Here is a 23394-nt window from a genome sequence, read left to right on the forward strand (position 1 = left end):
AACGCGTTTTCAGCCCCTGATTGTACACTTAAGGTGAAAATGTCAAAATCTTCAAAATGAGCATAAGCACAATGAAATTAATGCTGGAATCATCTTCAGGATGCTAGAATACACTAAATACAGCAAAAATTTTGAGTCTACAACGTTTAGTTTAGGTGTGAGAGCCAAAATGAACTTTTTATTGCTTTAAATGCGTTTTCAGCCTGATTGTGCACTTTAGGTGAAAATGTCAAAATCTTAAAAATGAGCATAAGCACAATGAAATTAATGCTGGAATCATCTTCAGGATGCTAGAATACACTAAATACAGCAAAAATTTTGAGTCTACAACGTTTAGTTTAGGTGTGAGAGCCAAAATGAACTTTTTATTGCTTTAAACGCGTTTTCAGCCCCTGATTGTACACTTAAGGTGAAAATGTCAAAATCTTCAAAATGAGCATAAGCACAATGAAATTAATGCTGGAATCATCTTCAGGATGCTAGAATACACTAAATACAGCAAAAATTTTGAGTCTACAACGTTTAGTTTAGGTGTGAGAGCCAAAATGAACTTTTTATTGCTTTAAATGCGTTTTCAGCCTGATTGTGCACTTTAGGTGAAAATGTCAAAATCTTAAAAATGAGCATAAGCACAATGAAATTAATGCTGGAATCATCTTCAGGATGCTAGAATACACTAAATACAGCAAAAAATTTGAGTCTACAACGTTTAGTTTAGGTGTGAGAGCCAAAATGAACTTTTTATTGCTTTAAACGCGTTTTCAGACCCTGATTGTACACTTAAGGTGAAAATGTCAAAATCTTCAAAATGAGCATAAGCACAATGAAATTAATGCTGGAATCATCTTCAGGATGCTAGAATACACTAAATACAGCAAAAATTTTGAGTCTACAACGTTTAGTTTAGGTGTGAGAGCCAAAATGAACTTTTTATTGCTTTAAATGCGTTTTCAGCCTGATTGTGCACTTTAGGTGAAAATGTCAAAATCTTAAAAATGAGCATAAGCACGATGAAATTAATGCTGGAATCATCTTCAGGATGCTAGAATACACTGAATACAGCAAAAATTTTGAGTCTACAACGTTTAGTTTAGGTGTGAGAGCCAAAATGAACTTTTTATTGCTTTAAACGCGTTTTCAGCCCCTGATTGTACACTTAAGGTGAAAATGTCAAAATCTTCAAAATGAGCATAAGCACAATGAAATTAATGCTGGAATCATCTTCAGGATGCTAGAATACACTAAATACAGCAAAAATTTTGAGTCTACAACGTTTAGTTTAGGTGTGAGAGCCAAAATGAACTTTTTATTGCTTTAAATGCGTTTTCAGCCTGATTGTGCACTTTAGGTGAAAATGTCAAAATCTTAAAAATGAGCATAAGCACAATGAAATTAATGCTGGCATCATCTTCAGGATGCTAGAATACACTAAATACAGCAAAAATTTTGAGTCTACAACGTTTAGTTTAGGTGTGAGAGCCAAAATGAACTTTTTATTGCTTTAAACGCGTTTTCAGCCCCTGATTGTACACTTAAGGTGAAAATGTCAAAATCTTCAAAATGAGCATAAGCACAATGAAATTAATGCTGGAATCATCTTCAGGATGCTAGAATACACTAAATACAGCAAAAATTTTGAGTCTACAACGTTTAGTTTAGGTGTGAGAGCCAAAATGAACTTTTTATTGCTTTAAATGCGTTTTCAGCCTGATTGTGCACTTTAGGTGAAAATGTCAAAATCTTAAAAATGAGCATAAGCACAATGAAATTAATGCTAGAATCATCTTCAGGATGCTAGAATACACTAAATACAGCAAACATTTTGAGTCTACAACGTGTAGTTTAGGTGTGAGAGCCAAAATGAACTTTTTATTGCTTTAAATGCGTTTTCAGCCCCTGATTGTACACTTAAGGTGAAAATGTCAAAATCTTCAAAATGAGCATAAGCACAATGAAATTAATGCTGGAATCATCTTCAGGATGCTAGAATACACTAAATACAGCAAAAATTTTGAGTCTACAACGTTTAGTTTAGGTGTGAGAGCCAAAATGAACTTTTTATTGCTTTAAATGCGTTTTCAGCCTGATTGTGCACTTTAGGTGAAAATGTCAAAATCTTCAAAATGAGCATAAGCACAATGAAATTAATGCTGGAATCATCTTCAGGATGCTAGAATACACTAAATACAGCAAAAATTTTGAGTCTACAACGTTTAGTTTAGGTGTGAGAGCCAAAATGAACTTTTTATTGCTTTAAACGCGTTTTCAGCCTGATTGTGCACTTTAGGTGAAAATGTCAAAATCTTCAAAATGAGCATAAGCACAATGAAATTAATGCTGGAATCATCTTCAGGATGCTAGAATACACTAAATACAGCAAAAATTTTGAGTCTACAACGTTTAGTTTAGGTGTGAGAGCCAAAATGAACTTTTTATTGCTTTAAACGCGTTTTCAGCCCCTGATTGTACACTTAAGGTGAAAATGTCAAAATCTTCAAAATGAGCATAAGCACAATGAAATTAATGCTGGAATCATCGTCAGGATGCTAGAATACACTAAATACAGCAAAAATTTTGAGTCTACAACGTTTAGTTTAGGTGTGAGAGCCAAAATGAACTTTTTATTGCTTTAAATGCGTTTTCAGCCTGATTGTGCACTTTAGGTGAAAATGTCAAAATCTTAAAAATGAGCATAAGCACAATTAAATTAATGCTGGAATCATCTTCAGGATGCTAGAATACACTAAATACAGCAAAAATTTTGAGTCTACAACGTTTAGTTTAGGTGTGAGAGCCAAAATGAACTTTTTATTGCTTTAAACGCGTTTTCAGCCCCTGATTGTACACTTAAGGTGAAAATGTCAAAATCTTCAAAATGAGCATAAGCACAATGAAATTAATGCTGGAATCATCTTCAGGATGCTAGAATACACTAAATACAGCAAAAATTTTGAGTCTACAACGTTTAGTTTAGGTGTGAGAGCCAAAATGAACTTTTTATTGCTTTAAATGCGTTTTCAGCCTGATTGTGCACTTTAGGTGAAAATGTCAAAATCTTAAAAATGAGCATAAGCACAATGAAATTAATGCTGGAATCATCTTCAGGATGCTAGAATACACTAAATACAGCAAAAAATTTGAGTCTACAACGTTTAGTTTAGGTGTGAGAGCCAAAATGAACTTTTTATTGCTTTAAACGCGTTTTCAGCCCCTGATTGTACACTTAAGGTGAAAATGTCAAAATCTTCAAAATGAGCATAAGCACAATGAAATTAATGCTGGAATCATCTTCAGGATGCTAGAATACACTAAATACAGCAAAAATTTTGAGTCTACAACGTTTAGTTTAGGTGTGAGAGCCAAAATGAACTTTTTATTGCTTTAAATGCGTTTTCAGCCTGATTGTGCACTTTAGGTGAAAATGTCAAAATCTTAAAAATGAGCATAAGCACAATGAAATTAATGCTGGAATCATCTTCAGGATGCTAGAATACACTAAATACAGCAAAAAATTTGAGTCTACAACGTTTAGTTTAGGTGTGAGAGCCAAAATGAACTTTTTATTGCTTTAAACGCGTTTTCAGACCCTGATTGTACACTTAAGGTGAAAATGTCAAAATCTTCAAAATGAGCATAAGCACAATGAAATTAATGCTGGAATCATCTTCAGGATGCTAGAATACACTAAATACAGCAAAAATTTTGAGTCTACAACGTTTAGTTTAGGTGTGAGAGCCAAAATGAACTTTTTATTGCTTTTAATGCGTTTTCAGCCTGATTGTGCACTTTAGGTGAAAATGTCAAAATCTTAAAAATGAGCATAAGCACGATGAAATTAATGCTGGAATCATCTTCAGGATGCTAGAATACACTGAATACAGCAAAAATTTTGAGTCTACAACGTTTAGTTTAGGTGTGAGAGCCAAAATGAACTTTTTATTGCTTTAAACGCGTTTTCAGCCCCTGATTGTACACTTAAGGTGAAAATGTCAAAATCTTCAAAATGAGCATAAGCACAATGAAATTAATGCTGGAATCATCTTCAGGATGCTAGAATACACTAAATACAGCAAAAATTTTGAGTCTACAACGTTTAGTTTAGGTGTGAGAGCCAAAATGAACTTTTTATTGCTTTAAATGCGTTTTCAGCCTGATTGTGCACTTTAGGTGAAAATGTCAAAATCTTAAAAATGAGCATAAGCACAATGAAATTAATGCTGGAATCATCTTCAGGATGCTAGAATACACTAAATACAGCAAAAATTTTGAGTCTACAACGTTTAGTTTAGGTGTGAGAGCCAAAATGAACTTTTTATTGCTTTAAATGCGTTTTCAGCCTGATTGTGCACTTTAGGTGAAAATGTCAAAATCTTAAAAATGAGCATAAGCACGATGAAATTAATGCTGGAATCATCTTCAGGATGCTAGAATACACTGAATACAGCAAAAATTTTGAGTCTACAACGTTTAGTTTAGGTGTGAGAGCCAAAATGAACTTTTTATTGCTTTAAACGCGTTTTCAGCCCCTGATTGTACAATTAAGGTGAAAATGTCAAAATCTTCAAAATGAGCATAAGCACAATGAAATTAATGCTGGAATCATCTTCAGGATGCTAGAATACACTAAATCCAGCAAAAATTTTGAGTCTACAACGTTTAGTTTAGGTGTGAGAGCCAAAATGAACTTTTTATTGCTTTAAATGCGTTTTCAGCCTGATTGTGCACTTTAGGTGAAAATGTCAAAATCTTAAAAATGAGCATAAGCACAATGAAATTAATGCTGGAATCATCTTCAGGATGCTAGAATACACTAAATACAGCAAAAATTTTGAGTCTACAACGTTTAGTTTAGTTGTGAGAGCCAAAATGAACTTTTTATTGCTTTAAACGCGTTTTCAGCCCCTGATTGTACACTTAAGGTGAAAATGTCAAAATCTTCAAAATGAGCATAAGCACAATGAAATTAATGCTGGAATCATCTTCAGGATGCAAGAATACACTAAATACAGCAAAAATTTTGAGTCTACAACGTTTAGTTTAGGTGTGAGAGCCAAAATGAACTTTTTATTGCTTTAAATGCGTTTTCAGCCTGATTGTGCACTTTAGGTGAAAATGTCAAAATCTTAAAAATGAGCATAAGCACAATGAAATTAATGCTGGAATCATCTTCAGGATGCTAGAATACACTAAACACAGCAAAAATTTTGAGTCTACAACGTTTAGTTTAGGTGTGAGAGCCAAAATGAACTTTTTATTGCTTTAAACGCGTTTTCAGCCCCTGATTGTACACTTAAGGTGAAAATGTCAAAATCTTCAAAATGAGCATAAGCACAATTAAATTAATGCTGGAATCATCTTCAGGATGCTAGAATACACTAAATACAGCAAAAATTTTGAGTCTACAACGTTTAGTTTAGGTGTGAGAGCCAAAATGAACTTTTTATTGCTTTAAATGCGTTTTCAGCCTGATTGTGCACTTTAGGTGAAAATGTCAAAATCTTCAAAATGAGCATAAGCACAATGAAATTAATGCTGGAATCATCTTCAGGATGCTAGAATACACTAAATACAGCAAAAATTTTGAGTCTACAACGTTTAGTTTAGGTGTGAGAGCCAAAATGAACTTTTTATTGCTTTAAACGCGTTTTCAGCCCCTGATTGTACACTTAAGGTGAAAATGTCAAAATCTTCAAAATGAGCATAAGCACAATGAAATTAATGCTGGAATCATCTTCAGGATGCTAGAATACACTAAATACAGCAAAAATTTTGAGTCTACAACGTTTAGTTTAGGTGTGAGAGCCAAAATGAACTTTTTATTGCTTTAAATGCGTTTTCAGCCTGATTGTGCACTTTAGGTGAAAATGTCAAAATCTTAAAAATGAGCATAAGCACGATGAAATTAATGCTGGAATCATCTTCAGGATGCTAGAATACACTGAATACAGCAAAAATTTTGAGTCTACAACGTTTAGTTTAGGTGTGAGAGCCAAAATGAACTTTTTATTGCTTTAAACGCGTTTTCAGCCCCTGATTGTACACTTAAGGTGAAAATGTCAAAATCTTCAAAATGAGCATAAGCACAATGAAATTAATGCTGGAATCATCTTCAGGATGCTAGAATACACTAAATACAGCAAAAATTTTGAGTCTACAACGTTTAGTTTAGGTGTGAGAGCCAAAATGAACTTTTTATTGCTTTAAATGCGTTTTCAGCCTGATTGTGCACTTTAGGTGAAAATGTCAAAATCTTAAAAATGAGCATAAGCACAATGAAATTAATGCTGGAATCATCTTCAGGATGCTAGAATACACTAAATACAGCAAAAAAATTGAGTCTACAACGTTTAGTTTAGGTGTGAGAGCCAAAATGAACTTTTTATTGCTTTAAACGCGTTTTCAGCCCCTGATTGTACACTTAAGGTGAAAATGTCAAAATCTTCAAAATGAGCATAAGTACAATGAAATTAATGCTGGAATCATCTTCAGGATGCTAGAATACACTAAATACAGCAAAAATTTTGAGTCTACAACGTTTAGTTTAGGTGTGAGAGCCAAAATGAACTTTTTATTGCTTTAAACGCGTTTTCAGCCCCTGATTGTACACTTAAGGTGAAAATGTCAAAATCTTCAAAATGAGCATAAGCACGATGAAATTAATGCTGGAATCATCCTCAGGATGCTAGAATACACTAAATACAGCAAAAATTTTGAGTCTACAATATTTAGTATAGGTGTGAGAGCCAAAATGAACTTTTTATTGCTTTAAATGCGTTTTCAGCCTGATTGTGCACTTTAGGTGAAAATGTCAAAATCTTCAAAATGAGCATAAGCACGATGAAATTAATGCTGGAATCATCTTCAGGATGCTAGAATACACTAAATACAGCAAAAATTTTGAGTCTACAACGTTTAGTTTAGTTGTGAGAGCCAAAATGAACTTTTTATTGCTTTAAACGCGTTTTCAGCCCCTGATTGTACACTTAAGGTGAAAATGTCAAAATCTTCAAAATGAGCATAAGCACAATGAAATTAATGCTGGAATCATCTTCAGGATGCAAGAATACACTAAATACAGCAAAAATCTTGAGTCTACAACGTTTAGTTTAGGTGTGAGAGCCAAAATGAACTTTTTATTGCTTTAAATGCGTTTTCAGCCTGATTGTGCACTTTAGGTGAAAATGTCAAAATCTTAAAAATGAGCATAAGCACAATGAAATTAATGCTGGAATCATCTTCAGGATGCTAGAATACACTAAATACAGCAAAAATTTTGAGTCTACAACGTTTAGTTTAGGTGTGAGAGCCAAAATGAACTTTTTATTGCTTTAAATGCGTTTTCAGCCTGATTGTGCACTTTAGGTGAAAATGTCAAAATCTTCAAAATGAGCATAAGCACAATTAAATTAATGCTGGAATCATCTTCAGGATGCTAGAATACACTAAATACTGCAAAAATTTTGAGTCTACAACGTTTAGTTTAGGTGTGAGAGCCAAAATGAACTTTTTATTGCTTTAAATGCGTTTTCAGCCTGATTGTGCACTTTAGGTGAAAATGTCAAAATCTTCAAAATGAGCATAAGCACAATGAAATTAATGCTGGAATCATCTTCAGGATGCTAGAATACACTAAATACAGCAAAAATTTTGAGTCTACAACGTTTAGTTTAGGTGTGAGAGCCAAAATGAACTTTTTATTGCTTTAAACGCGTTTTCAGCCCCTGATTGTACACTTAAGGTGAAAATGTCAAAATCTTCAAAATGAGCATAAGTACAATGAAATTAATGCTGGAATCATCTTCAGGATGCTAGAATACACTAAATACAGCAAAAATTTTGAGTCTACAACGTTTAGTTTAGGTGTGAGAGCCAAAATGAACTTATTATTGCTTTAAACGCGTTTTCAGCCCCTGATTGTACACTTAAGGTGAAAATGTCAAAATCTTCAAAATGAGCATAAGCACGATGAAATTAATGCTGGAATCATCCTCAGGATGCTAGAATACACTAAATACAGCAAAAATTTTGAGTCTACAACATTTAGTATAGGTGTGAGAGCCAAAATGAACTTTTTATTGCTTTAAATGCGTTTTCAGCCTGATTGTGCACTTTAGGTGAAAATGTCAAAATCTTCAAAATGAGCATAAGCACGATGAAATTAATGCTGGAATCATCTTCAGGATGCTAGAATACACTGAATACAAAAAAATTTTGAGTCTACAACGTTTAGTTTAGGTGTGAGAGCCAAAATGAACTTTTTATTGCTTTAAACGCGTTTTCAGCCCCTGATTGTACACTTAAGATGAAAATGTCAAAATCTTAAAAATGAGCATAAGCACAATAAAATTAATGCTGGAATCATCTTCAGGATGCTAAAATACACTAAATACAGCAAAAATTTTGAGTCTACAACGTTTAGTTTAGGTGTGAGAGCCAAAATGAACTTTTTATTGCTTTAAATGCGTTTTCAGCCTGATTGTGCACTTTAGGTGAAAATGTCAAAATCTTAAAAATGAGTATAAGCACAATGAAATTAATGCTGGAATCATCTTCAGGATGCTAGAATACACTAAATACAGCAAAAATTTTGAGTCTACAACGTTTAGTTTAGGTGTGAGAGCCAAAATGAACTTTTTATTGCTTTAAACGCGTTTTCAGCCCCTGATTGTACACTTAAGGTGAAAATGTCAAAATCTTCAAAATGAGCATAAGCACAATGAAATTAATGCTGGAATCATCTTCAGGATGCTAGAATACACTAAATACAGCAAAAATTTTGAGTCTACAACGTTTAGTTTAGGTGTGAGAGCCAAAATGAACTTTTTATTGCTTTAAATGCGTTTTCAGCCTGATTGTGCACTTTAGGTGAAAATGTCAAAATCTTAAAAATGAGCATAAGCACAATTAAATTAATGCTGGAATCATCTTCAGGATGCTAGAATACACTAAATACAGCAAAAATTTTGAGTCTACAACGTTTAGTTTAGGTGTGAGAGCCAAAATGAACTTTTTATTGCTTTAAACGCGTTTTCAGCCTGATTGTGCACTTTAGGTGAAAATGTCAAAATCTTAAAAATGAGCATAAGCACAATGAAATTAATGCTGGAATCATCTTCAGGATGCTAGAATACACTAAATACAGCAAAAATTTTGAGTCTACAACGTTTAGTTTAGGTGTGAGAGCCAAAATGAACTTTTTATTGCTTTAAATGCGTTTTCAGCCTGATTGTGCACTTTAGGTGAAAATGTCAAAATCTTAAAAATGAGCATAAGCACAATGAAATTAATGCTGGAATCATCTTCAGGATGCTAGAATACACTAAATACAGCAAAAATTTTGAGTCTACAACGTTTAGTTTAGGTGTGAGAGCCAAAATGAACTTTTTATTGCTTTAAACGCGTTTTCAGCCCCTGATTGTACACTTAAGGTGAAAATGTCAAAATCTTCAAAATGAGCATAAGCACAATGAAATTAATGCTGGAATCATCTTCAGGATGCTAGAATACACTAAATACAGCAAAAATTTTGAGTCTACAACGTTTAGTTTAGGTGTGAGAGCCAAAATGAACTTTTTATTGCTTTAAACGCGTTTTCAGCCCCTGATTGTACACTTAAGGTGAAAATGTCAAAATCTTCAAAATGAGCATAAGCACAATGAAATTAATGCTGGAATCATCTTCAGGATGCTAGAATACACTAAATACAGCAAAAATTTTGAGTCTACAACGTTTAGTTTAGGTGTGAGAGCCAAAATGAACTTTTTATTGCTTTAAATGCGTTTTCAGCCTGATTGTGCACTTTAGGTGAAAATGTCAAAATCTTAAAAATGAGCATAAGCACAATGAAATTAATGCTGGAATCATCTTCAGGATGCTAGAATACACTAAATACAGCAAAAAATTTGAGTCTACAACGTTTAGTTTAGGTGTGAGAGCCAAAATGAACTTTTTATTGCTTTAAACGCGTTTTCAGACCCTGATTGTACACTTAAGGTGAAAATGTCAAAATCTTCAAAATGAGCATAAGCACAATGAAATTAATGCTGGAATCATCTTCAGGATGCTAGAATACACTAAATACAGCAAAAATTTTGAGTCTACAACGTTTAGTTTAGGTGTGAGAGCCAAAATGAACTTTTTATTGCTTTAAATGCGTTTTCAGCCTGATTGTGCACTTTAGGTGAAAATGTCAAAATCTTAAAAATGAGCATAAGCACGATGACATTAATGCTGGAATCATCTTCAGGATGCTAGAATACACTGAATACAGCAAAAATTTTGAGTCTACAACGTTTAGTTTAGGTGTGAGAGCCAAAATGAACTTTTTATTGCTTTAAACGCGTTTTCAGCCCCTGATTGTACACTTAAGGTGAAAATGTCAAAATCTTCAAAATGAGCATAAGCACAATGAAATTAATGCTGGAATCATCTTCAGGATGCTAGAATACACTAAATACAGCAAAAATTTTGAGTCTACAACGTTTAGTTTAGGTGTGAGAGCCAAAATGAACTTTTTATTGCTTTAAATGCGTTTTCAGCCTGATTGTGCACTTTAGGTGAAAATGTCAAAATCTTAAAAATGAGCATAAGCACAATGAAATTAATGCTGGAATCATCTTCAGGATGCTAGAATACACTAAATACAGCAAAAATTTTGAGTCTACAACGTTTAGTTTAGGTGTGAGAGCCAAAATGAACTTTTTATTGCTTTAAACGCGTTTTCAGCCCCTGATTGTACACTTAAGGTGAAAATGTCAAAATCTTCAAAATGAGCATAAGCACAATGAAATTAATGCTGGAATCATCTTCAGGATGCTAGAATACACTAAATACAGCAAAAATGTTGAGTCTACAACGTTTAGTTTAGGTGTGAGAGCCAAAATGAACTTTTTATTGCTTTAAATGCGTTTTCAGCCTGATTGTGCACTTTAGGTGAAAATGTCAAAATCTTAAAAATGAGCATAAGCACAATGAAATTAATGCTGGAATCATCTTCAGGATGCTAGAATACACTAAATACAGCAAAAATTTTGAGTCTACAACGTGTAGTTTAGGTGTGAGAGCCAAAATGAACTTTTTATTGCTTTAAATGCGTTTTCAGCCTGATTGTGCACTTTAGGTGAAAATGTCAAAATCTTCAAAATGAGCATAAGCACAATGAAATTAATGCTGGAATCATCTTCAGGATGCTAGAATACACTAAATACAGCAAAAATTTTGAGTCTACAACGTTTAGTTTAGGTGTGAGAGCCAAAATGAACTTTTTATTGCGTTAAACGCGTTTTCAGCCTGATTGTGCACTTTAGGTGAAAATGTCAAAATCTTCAAAATGAGCATAAGCACAATGAAATTAATGCTGGAATCATCTTCAGGATGCTAGAATACACTAAATACAGCAAAAATTTTGAGTCTACAACGTTTAGTTTAGGTGTGAGAGCCAAAATGAACTTTTTATTGCTTTAAACGCGTTTTCAGCCCCTGATTGTACACTTAAGGTGAAAATGTCAAAATCTTCAAAATGAGCATAAGCACAATGAAATTAATGCTGGAATCATCTTCAGGATGCTAGAATACACTAAATACAGCAAAAATTTTGAGTCTACAACGTTTAGTTTAGGTGTGAGAGCCAAAATGAACTTTTTATTGCTTTAAATGCGTTTTCAGCCTGATTGTGCACTTTAGGTGAAAATGTCAAAATCTTAAAAATGAGCATAAGCACGATGAAATTAATGCTGGAATCATCTTCAGGATGCTAGAATACACTGAATACAGCAAAAATTTTGAGTCTACAACGTTTAGTTTAGGTGTGAGAGCCAAAATGAACTTTTTATTGCTTTAAACGCGTTTTCAGCCCCTGATTGTACACTTAAGGTGAAAATGTCAAAATCTTCAAAATGAGCATAAGCACAATGAAATTAATGCTGGAATCATCTTCAGGATGCTAGAATACACTAAATACAGCAAAAATTTTGAGTCTACAACGTTTAGTTTAGGTGTGAGAGCCAAAATGAACTTTTTATTGCTTTAAATGCGTTTTCAGCCTGATTGTGCACTTTAGGTGAAAATGTCAAAATCTTAAAAATGAGCATAAGCACAATGAAATTAATGCTGGAATCATCTTCAGGATGCTAGAATACACTAAATACAGCAAAAATTTTGAGTCTACAACGTTTAGTTTAGTTGTGAGAGCCAAAATGAACTTTTTATTGCTTTAAACGCGTTTTCAGCCCCTGATTGTACACTTAAGGTGAAAATGTCAAAATCTTCAAAATGAGCATAAGCACAATGAAATTAATGCTGGAATCATCTTCAGGATGCTAGAATACACTAAATACAGCAAAAATTTTGAGTCTACAACGTTTAGTTTAGGTGTGAGAGCCAAAATGAACTTTTTATTGCTTTAAATGCGTTTTCAGCCTGATTGTGCACTTTAGGTGAAAATGTCAAAATCTTAAAAATGAGCATAAGCACAATGAAATTAATGCTGGAATCATCTTCAGGATGCTAGAATACACTAAATACAGCAAAAATTTTGAGTCTACAACGTTTAGTTTAGGTGTGAGAGCCAAAATGAACTTTTTATTGCTTTAAACGCGTTTTCAGCCCCTGATTGTACACTTAAGGTGAAAATGTCAAAATCTTCAAAATGAGCATAAGCACAATTAAATTAATGCTGGAATCATCTTCAGGATGCTAGAATACACTAAATACAGCAAAAATTTTGAGTCTACAACGTTTAGTTTAGGTGTGAGAGCCAAAATGAACTTTTTATTGCTTTAAATGCGTTTTCAGCCTGATTGTGCACTTTAGGTGAAAATGTCAAAATCTTCAAAATGAGCATAAGCACAATGAAATTAATGCTGGAATCATCTTCAGGATGCTAGAATACACTAAATACAGCAAAAATTTTGAGTCTACAACGTTTAGTTTAGGTGTGAGAGCCAAAATGAACTTTTTATTGCTTTAAACGCGTTTTCAGCCCCTGATTGTACACTTAAGGTGAAAATGTCAAAATCTTCAAAATGAGCATAAGCACAATGAAATTAATGCTGGAATCATCTTCAGGATGCTAGAATACACTAAATACAGCAAAAATTTTGAGTCTACAACGTTTAGTTTAGGTGTGAGAGCCAAAATGAACTTTTTATTGCTTTAAATGCGTTTTCAGCCTGATTGTGCACTTTAGGTGAAAATGTCAAAATCTTAAAAATGAGCATAAGCACGATGAAATTAATGCTGGAATCATCTTCAGGATGCTAGAATACACTGAATACAGCAAAAATTTTGAGTCTACAACGTTTAGTTTAGGTGTGAGAGCCAAAATGAACTTTTTATTGCTTTAAACGCGTTTTCAGCCCCTGATTGTACACTTAAGGTGAAAATGTCAAAATCTTCAAAATGAGCATAAGCACAATGAAATTAATGCTGGAATCATCTTCAGGATGCTAGAATACACTAAATACAGCAAAAATTTTGAGTCTACAACGTTTAGTTTAGGTGTGAGAGCCAAAATGAACTTTTTATTGCTTTAAATGCGTTTTCAGCCTGATTGTGCACTTTAGGTGAAAATGTCAAAATCTTAAAAATGAGCATAAGCACAATGAAATTAATGCTGGAATCATCTTCAGGATGCTAGAATACACTAAATACAGCAAAAAAATTGAGTCTACAACGTTTAGTTTAGGTGTGAGAGCCAAAATGAACTTTTTATTGCTTTAAACGCGTTTTCAGCCCCTGATTGTACACTTAAGGTGAAAATGTCAAAATCTTCAAAATGAGCATAAGTACAATGAAATTAATGCTGGAATCATCTTCAGGATGCTAGAATACACTAAATACAGCAAAAATTTTGAGTCTACAACGTTTAGTTTAGGTGTGAGAGCCAAAATGAACTTTTTATTGCTTTAAACGCGTTTTCAGCCCCTGATTGTACACTTAAGGTGAAAATGTCAAAATCTTCAAAATGAGCATAAGCACGATGAAATTAATGCTGGAATCATCCTCAGGATGCTAGAATACACTAAATACAGCAAAAATTTTGAGTCTACAACATTTAGTATAGGTGTGAGAGCCAAAATGAACTTTTTATTGCTTTAAATGCGTTTTCAGCCTGATTGTGCACTTTAGGTGAAAATGTCAAAATCTTCAAAATGAGCATAAGCACGATGAAATTAATGCTGGAATCATCTTCAGGATGCTAGAATACACTGAATACAGCAAAAATTTTGAGTCTACAACGTTTAGTTTAGGTGTGAGAGCCAAAATGAACTTTTTATTGCTTTAAACGCGTTTTCAGCCGCTGATTGTACACTTAAGATGAAAATGTCAAAATCTTAAAAATGAGCATAAGCATAATGAAATTAATGCTGGAATCATCTTCAGGATGCTAAAATACACTAAATACAGCAAAAATTTTGAGTCTACAACGTTTAGTTTAGGTGTGAGAGCCAAAATGAACTTTTTATTGCTTTAAATGCGTTTTCAGCCTGATTGTGCACTTTAGGTGAAAATGTCAAAATCTTAAAAATGAGTATAAGCACAATGAAATTAATGCTGGAATCATCTTCAGGATGCTAGAATACACTAAATACAGCAAAAATTTTGAGTCTACAACGTTTAGTTTAGGTGTGAGAGCCAAAATGAACTTTTTATTGCTTTAAACGCGTTTTCAGCCCCTGATTGTACACTTAAGGTGAAAATGTCAAAATCTTCAAAATGAGCATAAGCACAATGAAATTAATGCTGGAATCATCTTCAGGATGCTAGAATACACTAAATACAGCAAAAATTTTGAGTCTACAACGTTTAGTTTAGGTGTGAGAGCCAAAATGAACTTTTTATTGCTTTAAATGCGTTTTCAGCCTGATTGTGCACTTTAGGTGAAAATGTCAAAATCTTAAAAATGAGCATAAGCACAATTAAATTAATGCTGGAATCATCTTCAGGATGCTAGAATACACTAAATACAGCAAAAATTTTGAGTCTACAACGTTTAGTTTAGGTGTGAGAGCCAAAATGAACTTTTTATTGCTTTAAACGCGTTTTCAGCCCCTGATTGTACACTTAAGGTGAAAATGTCAAAATCTTCAAAATGAGCATAAGCACAATGAAGTTAATGCTGGAATCATCTTCAGGATGCTAGAATACACTAAATACAGCAAAAATTTTGAGTCTACAACGTTTATTTTAGGTGTGTGAGCCAAAATGAACTTTTTATTGCTTTAAATGCGTTTTCAGCCTGATTGTGCACTTAAGGTGAAAATGTCAAAATCTTCAAAATGAGCATAAGCACGATGAAATTAATGCTGGAATCATCTTCAGGATGCTAGAATACACTGAATACAGCAAAAATTTTGAGTCTACAACGTTTAGTTTAGGTGTGAGAGCCAAAATGAACTTTTTATTGCTTTAAACTCGTTTTCAGCCCCTGATTGTAAACTTAAGATGAAAATGTCAAAATCTTAAAAATGAGCATAAGCACAATGAAATTAATGCTGGAATCATCTTCAGGATGCTAAAATACACCAAATACAGCAAAAATTTTGAGTCTACAACGTTTAGTTTAGGTGTGAGAGCCAAAATGAACTTTTTATTGCTTTAAATGCGTTTTCAGCCTGATTGTGCACTTTAGGTGAAAATGTCAAAATCTTAAAAATGAGCATAAGCACAATTAAATTAATGCTGGAATCATCTTCAGGATGCTAGAATACACTAAATACAGCAAAAATTTTGAGTCTACAACGTTTAGTTTAGGTGTGAGAGCCAAAATGAACTTTTTATTGCTTTAAACGCGTTTTCAGCCCCTGATTGTACACTTAAGGTGAAAATGTCAAAATCTTCAAAATGAGCATAAGCACAATGAAATTAATGCTGGAATCATCCTCAGGACGCTAGAATACACTAAATACAGCAAAAATTTTGAGTCTACAACATTTAGTATAGGTGTGAGAGCCAAAATGAACTTTTTATTGCTTTAAATGCGTTTTCAGCCTGATTGTGCACTTTAGGTGAAAATGTCAAAATCTTCAAAATGAGCATAAGCACGATGAAATTAATGCTGGAATCATCTTCAGGATGCTAGAATACACTGAATACAGCAAAAATTTTGAGTCTACAACGTTTAGTTTAGGTGTGAGAGCCAAAATGAACTTTTTATTGCTTTAAACGCGTTTTCAGCCCCTGATTGTACACTTAAGATGAAAATGTCAAAATCTTAAAAATGAGCATAAGCACAATGAAATTAATGCTGGAATCATCTTCAGGATGCTAGAATACACTAAATACAGCAAAAATTTTGAGTCTACAACGTTTAGTTTAGGTGTGAGAGCCAAAATGAACTTTTTATTGCTTTAAATGCGTTTTCAGCCCCTGATTGTACACTTAAGGTGAAAATGTCAAAATCTTCAAAATGAGCATAAGCACAATGAAATTAATGCTGGAATCATCTTCAGGATGCTAGAATACACTAAATACAGCAAAAATTTTGAGTCTACAACGTTTAGTTTAGGTGTGAGAGCCAAAATGAACTTTTTATTGCTTTAAACGCGTTTTCATTCCCTGATTGTACACTTAAGGTGAAAATGTCAAAATCTTCAAAATGAGCATAAGCACAATGAAATTAATGCTGGAATCATCTTCAGGATGCTAGAATACACTAAATACAGCAAAAATTTTGAGTCTACAACGTTTAGTTTAGGTGTGAGAGCCAAAATGAATTTTTTATTGCTTTAAATGCGTTTTCAGCCTGATTGTGCACTTTAAGTGAAAATGTCAAAATCTTAAAAATGAGCATAAGCACAATGAAATTAATGCTAGAATCATCTTCAGGATGCTAGAATACACTAAATACAGCAAAAATTTTGAGTCTACAACGTTTAGTTTAGGTGTGAGAGCCAAAATGAACTTTTTATTGCTTTAAACGCGTTTTCAGCCCCTGATTGTACACTTAAGGTGAAAATATCAAAATCTTCAAAATGAGCATAAGCACAATGAAATTAATGCTGGAATCATCTTCAGGATGCTAGAATACACTAAATACAGCAAAAATTTTGAGTCTACAACGTTTAGTTTAGGTGTGAGAGCCAAAATGAACTTTTTATTGCTTTAAATGCGTTTTCAGCCTGATTGTGCACTTTAGGTGAAAATGTCAAAATCTTAAAAATGAGCATAAGCACAATGAAATTAATGCTGGAATCATCTTCAGGATGCTAGAATACACTAAATACAGCAAAAATTTTGAGTCTACAACGTTTAGTTTAGGTGTGAGAGCCAAAATGAACTTTTTATTGCTTTAAACGCGTTTTCAGACCCTGATTGTACACTTAAGGTGAAAATGTCAAAATCTTCAAAATGAGCATAAGCACAATGAAATTAATGCTGGAATCATCTTCAGGATGCTAGAATACACTAAATACAGCAAAAATTTTGAGTCTACAACGTTTAGTTTAGGTGTGAGAGCCAAAATAAACTTTTTATTGCTTTAAATGCGTTTTCAGCCTGATTGTGCACTTTAGGTGAAAATGTCAAAATCTTAAAAATGAGCATAAGCACGATGAAATTAATGCTGGAATCATCTTCAGGATGCTAGAATACACTGAATACAGCAAAAATTTTGAGTCTACAACGTTTAGTTTAGGTGTGAGAGCCAAAATGAACTTTTTATTGCTTTAAACGCGTTTTCAGCCCCTGATTGTACACTTAAGGTGAAAATGTCAAAATCTTCAAAATGAGCATAAGCACAATGAAATTAATGCTGGAATCATCTTCAGGATGCTAGAATACACTAAATACAGCAAAAATTTTGAGTCTACAACGTTTAGTTTAGGTGTGAGAGCCAAAATGAACTTTTTATTGCTTTAAATGCGTTTTCAGCCTGATTGTGCACTTTAGGTGAAAATGTCAAAATCTTAAAAAAGAGCATAAGCACAATGAAATTAATGCTGGAATCATCTTCAGGATGCTAGAATACACTAAATACAGCAAAAATTTTGAGTCTACAACGTTTAGTTTAGGTGTGAGAGCCAAAATGAACTTTTTATTGCTTTAAACGCGTTTTCAGCCCCTGATTGTACACTTAAGGTGAAAATGTCAAAATCTTCAAAATGAGCATAAGCACAATGAAATTAATGCTGGAATCATCTTCAGGATGCTAGAATACACTAAATACAGCAAAAATTTTGAGTCTACAACGTTTAGTTTAGGTGTGAGAGCCAAAATGAACTTTTTATTGCTTTAAATGCGTTTTCAGCCTGATTGTGCACTTTAGGTGAAAATGTCAAAATCTTAAAAATGAGCATAAGCACAATGAAATTAATGCTGGAATCATCTTCAGGATGCTAGAATACACTAAATACAGCAAAAAATTTGAGTCTACAACGTTTAGTTTAGGTGTGAGAGCCAAAATGAACTTTTTATTGCTTTAAACGCGTTTTCAGACCCTGATTGTACACTTAAGGTGAAAATGTCAAAATCTTCAAAATGAGCATAAGCACAATGAAATTAATGCTGGAATCATCTTCAGGATGCTAGAATACACTAAATACAGCAAAAATTTTGAGTCTACAACGTTTAGTTTAGGTGTGAGAGCCAAAATGAACTTTTTATTGCTTTAAATGCGTTTTCAGCCTGATTGTGCACTTTAGGTGAAAATGTCAAAATCTTAAAAATGAGCATAAGCACGATGAAATTAATGCTGGAATCATCTTCAGGATGCTAGAATACACTGAATACAGCAAAAATTTTGAGTCTACAACGTTTAGTTTAGGTGTGAGAGCCAAAATGAACTTTTTATTGCTTTAAACGCGTTTTCAGCCCCTGATTGTACACTTAAGGTGAAAATGTCAAAATCTTAAAAATGAGCATAAGCACGATGAAATTAATGCTGGAATCATCTTCAGGATGCTAGAATACACTGAATACAGCAAAAATTTTGAGTCTACAACGTTTAGTTTAGGTGTGAGAGCCAAAATGAACTTTTTATTGCTTTAAACGCGTTTTCAGCCCCTGATTGTACACTTAAGGTGAAAATGTCAAAATCTTCAAAATGAGCATAAGCACAATGAAATTAATGCTGGAATCATCTTCAGGATGCTAGAATACACTAAATACAGCAAAAATTTTGAGTCTACAACGTTTAGTTTAGGTGTGAGAGCCAAAATGAACTTTTTATTGCTTTAAATGCGTTTTCAGCCTGATTGTGCACTTTAGGTGAAAATGTCAAAATCTTAAAAATGAGCATAAGCACAATGAAATTAATGCTGGAATCATCTTCAGGATGCTAGAATACACTAAATACAGCAAAAATTTTGAGTCTACAACGTTTAGTTTAGGTGTGAGAGCCAAAATGAACTTTTTATTGCTTTAAACGCGTTTTCAGCCCCTGATTGTACACTTAAGGTGAAAATGTCAAAATCTTCAAAATGAGCATAAGCACAATGAAATTAATGCTGGAATCATCTTCAGGATGCTAGAATACACTAAATACAGCAAAAATTTTGAGTCTACAACGTTTAGTTTAGGTGTGAGAGCCAAAATGAACTTTTTATTGCTTTAAACGCGTTTTCAGCCTGATTGTGCACTTTAGGTGAAAATGTCAAAATCTTCAAAATGAGCATAAGCACAATGAAATTAATGCTGGAATCATCTTCAGGATGCTAGAATACACTAAATACAGCAAAAATTTTGAGTCTACAAGGTTTAGTTTAGGTGTGAGAGCCAAAATGAACTTTTTATTGCTTTAAACGCGTTTTCAGCCCCTGATTGTACACTTAAGGTGAAAATGTCAAAATCTTCAAAATGAGCATAAGCACAATGAAATTAATGCTGGAATCATCTTCAGGATGCTAGAATACACTAAATACAGCAAACATTTTGAGTGCACAACGTTTAGTTTAGGTGTGAGAGCCAAAATGAACTTTTTATTGCTTTAAACGCGTTTTCAGCCCCTGATTGTACACTTAAGGTGAAAATGTCAAAATCTTCAAAATGAGCATAAGCACAATTAAATTAATGCTGGAATCATCTTCAGGATGCTAGAATACACTAAATACAGCAAAAATTTTGAGTCTACAACGTTTAGTTTAGGTGTGAGAGCCAAAATGAACTTTTTATTGCTTTAAATGCGTTTTCAGCCTGATTGTGCACTTTAGGTGAAAATGTCAAAATCTTAAAAATGAGCATAAGCACAATTAAATTAATGCTGGAGTCATCTTCAGGATGCTAGAATACACTAAATACAGCAAAAATTTTGAGTCTACAACGTTTAGTTTAGGTGTGAGAGCCAAAATGAACTTTTTATTGCTTTAAACGCGTTTTCAGCCCCTGATTGTACACTTAAGGTGAAAATGTCAAAATCTTCAAAATGAGCATAAGCACAATGAAATTAATGCTGGAATCATCTTCAGGATGCTAGAATACACTAAATACAGCAAAAATTTTGAGTCTACAACGTTTAGTTTAGGTGTGAGAGCCAAAATGAACTTTTTATTGCTTTAAATGCGTTTTCAGCCTGATTGTGCACTTTAGGTGAAAATGTCAAAATCTTAAAAATGAGCATAAGCACAATGAAATTAATGCTGGAATCATCTTCAGGATGCTAGAATACACTAAATACAGCAAACATTTTGAGTCTACAACGTTTAGTTTAGGTGTGAGAGCCAAAATGAACTTTTTATTGCTTTAAACGCGTTTTCAGCCCCTGATTGTACACTTAAGGTGAAAATGTCCAAATCTTCAAAATGAGCATAAGCACAATGAAATTAATGCTGGAATCATCTTCAGGATGCTAGAATACACTAAATACAGCAAAAATTTTGAGTCTACAACGTTTAGTTTAGGTGTGAGAGCCAAAATGAACTTTTTATTGCTTTAAATGCGTTTTCAGCCTGATTGTGCACTTTAGGTGAAAATGTCAAAATCTTAAAAATGAGCATAAGCACAATTAAATTAATGCTGAAATCATCTTCAGGATGCTAGAATACACTAAATACAGCAAAAATTTTGAGTCTACAACGTTTAGTTTAGGTGTGAGAGCCAAAATGAACTTTTTATTGCTTTAAACGCGTTTTCAGCCCCTGATTGTACACTTAAGGTGAAAATGTCAAAATCTTCAAAATGAGCATAAGCACAATGAAATTAATGCTGGAATCATCTTCAGGATGCTAGAATACACTAAATACAGCAAAAATTTTGAGTCTACAACGTTTAGTTTAGGTGTGAGAGCCAAAATGAACTTTTTATTGCTTTAAATGCGTTTTCAGCCTGATTGTACACTTTAGGTGAAAATGTCAAAATCTTAAAAATGAGCATAAGCACAATGAAATTAATGCTGGAATCATCTTCAGGATGCTAGAATACACTAAATACAGCAAAAAATTTGAGTCTACAACGTTTAGTTTAGGTGTGAGAGCCAAAATGAACTTTTTATTGCTTAAACGCGTTTTCAGACCCTGATTGTACACTTAAGGTGAAAATGTCAAAATCTTCAAAATGAGCATAAGCACAATGAAATTAATGCTGGAATCATCTTCAGGATGCTAGAATACACTAAATACAGCAAAAATTTTGAGTCTACAACGTTTAGTTTAGGTGTGAGAGCCAAAATAAACTTTTTATTGCTTTAAATGCGTTTTCAGCCTGATTGTGCACTTTAGGTGAAAATGTCAAAATCTTAAAAATGAGCATAAGCACGATGAAATTAATGCTGGAATCATCTTCAGGATGCTAGAATACACTGAATACAGCAAAAATTTTGAGTCTGCAACGTTTAGTTTAGGTGTGAGAGCCAAAATGAACTTTTTATTGCTTTAAACGCGTTTTCAGCCCCTGATTGTACACTTAAGGTGAAAATGTCAAAATCTTCAAAATGAGCATAAGCACAATGAAATTAATGCTGGAATCATCTTCAGGATGCTAGAATACACTAAATTCAGCAAAAATTTTGAGTCTACAACGTTTAGTTTAGGTGTGAGAGCCAAAATGAACTTTTTATTGCTTTAAATGCGTTTTCAGCCTGATTGTGCACTTTAGGTGAAAATGTCAAAATCTTAAAAATGAGCATAAGCACAATGAAATTAATGCTGGAATCATCTTCAGGATGCTAGAATACACTAAATACAGCAAAAATTTTGAGTCTACAACGTTTAGTTTAGGTGTGAGAGCCAAAATGAACTTTTTATTGCTTTAAACGCGTTTTCAGCCCCTGATTGTACACTTAAGGTGAAAATGTCAAAATCTTCAAAATGAGCATAAGCACAATGAAATTAATGCTGGAATCATCTTCAGGATGCTAGAATACACTAAATACAGCAAAAATTTTGAGTCTACAACGTTTAGTTTAGGTGTGAGAGCCAAAATGAACTTTTTATTGCTTTAAATGCGTTTTCAGCCTGATTGTGCACTTTAGGTGAAAATGTCAAAATCTTAAAAATGAGCATAAGCACAATGAAATTAATGCTGGAATCATCTTCAGGATGCTAGAATACACTAAATACAGCAAAAAATTTGAGTCTACAACGTTTAGTTTAGGTGTGAGAGCCAAAATGAACTTTTTATTGCTTTAAACGCGTTTTCAGACCCTGATTGTACACTTAAGGTGAAAATGTCAAAATCTTCAAAATGAGCATAAGCACAATGAAATTAATGCTGGAATCATCTTCAGGATGCTAGAATACACTAAATACAGCAAAAATTTTGAGTCTACAACGTTTAGTTTAGGTGTGAGAGCCAAAATGAACTTTTTATTGCTTTAAATGCGTTTTCAGCCTGATTGTGCACTTTAGGTGAAAATGTCAAAATCTTAAAAATGAGCATAAGCACGATGAAATTAATGCTGGAATCATCTTCAGGATGCTAGAATACACTGAATACAGCAAAAATTTTGAGTCTACAACGTTTAGTTTAGGTGTGAGAGCCAAAATGAACTTTTTATTGCTTTAAACGCGTTTTCAGCCCCTGATTGTACACTTAAGGTGAAAATGTCAAAATCTTCAAAATGAGCATAAGCACAATGAAATTAATGCTGGAATCATCCTCAGGACGCTAGAATACACTAAATACAGCAAAAATTTTGAGTCTACAACATTTAGTATAGGTGTGAGAGCCAAAATGAACTTTTTATTGCTTTAAATGCGTTTTCAGCCTGATTGTGCACTTTAGGTGAAAATGTCAAAATCTTCAAAATGAGCATAAGCACGATGAAATTAATGCTGGAATCATCTTCAGGATGCTAGAATACACTGAATACAGCAAAAATTTTGAGTCTACAACGTTTAGTTTAGGTGTGAGAGCCAAAATGAACTTTTTATTGCTTTAAACGCGTTTTCAGCCCCTGATTGTACACTTAAGATGAAAATGTCAAAATCTTAAAAATGAGCATAAGCACAATGAAATTAATGC

The sequence above is a fragment of the Vanacampus margaritifer genome, chromosome 8 (assembly GCF_051991255.1).
Source record: "Vanacampus margaritifer isolate UIUO_Vmar chromosome 8, RoL_Vmar_1.0, whole genome shotgun sequence".
NCBI classification, from domain to species: domain Eukaryota; kingdom Metazoa; phylum Chordata; class Actinopteri; order Syngnathiformes; family Syngnathidae; genus Vanacampus; species Vanacampus margaritifer.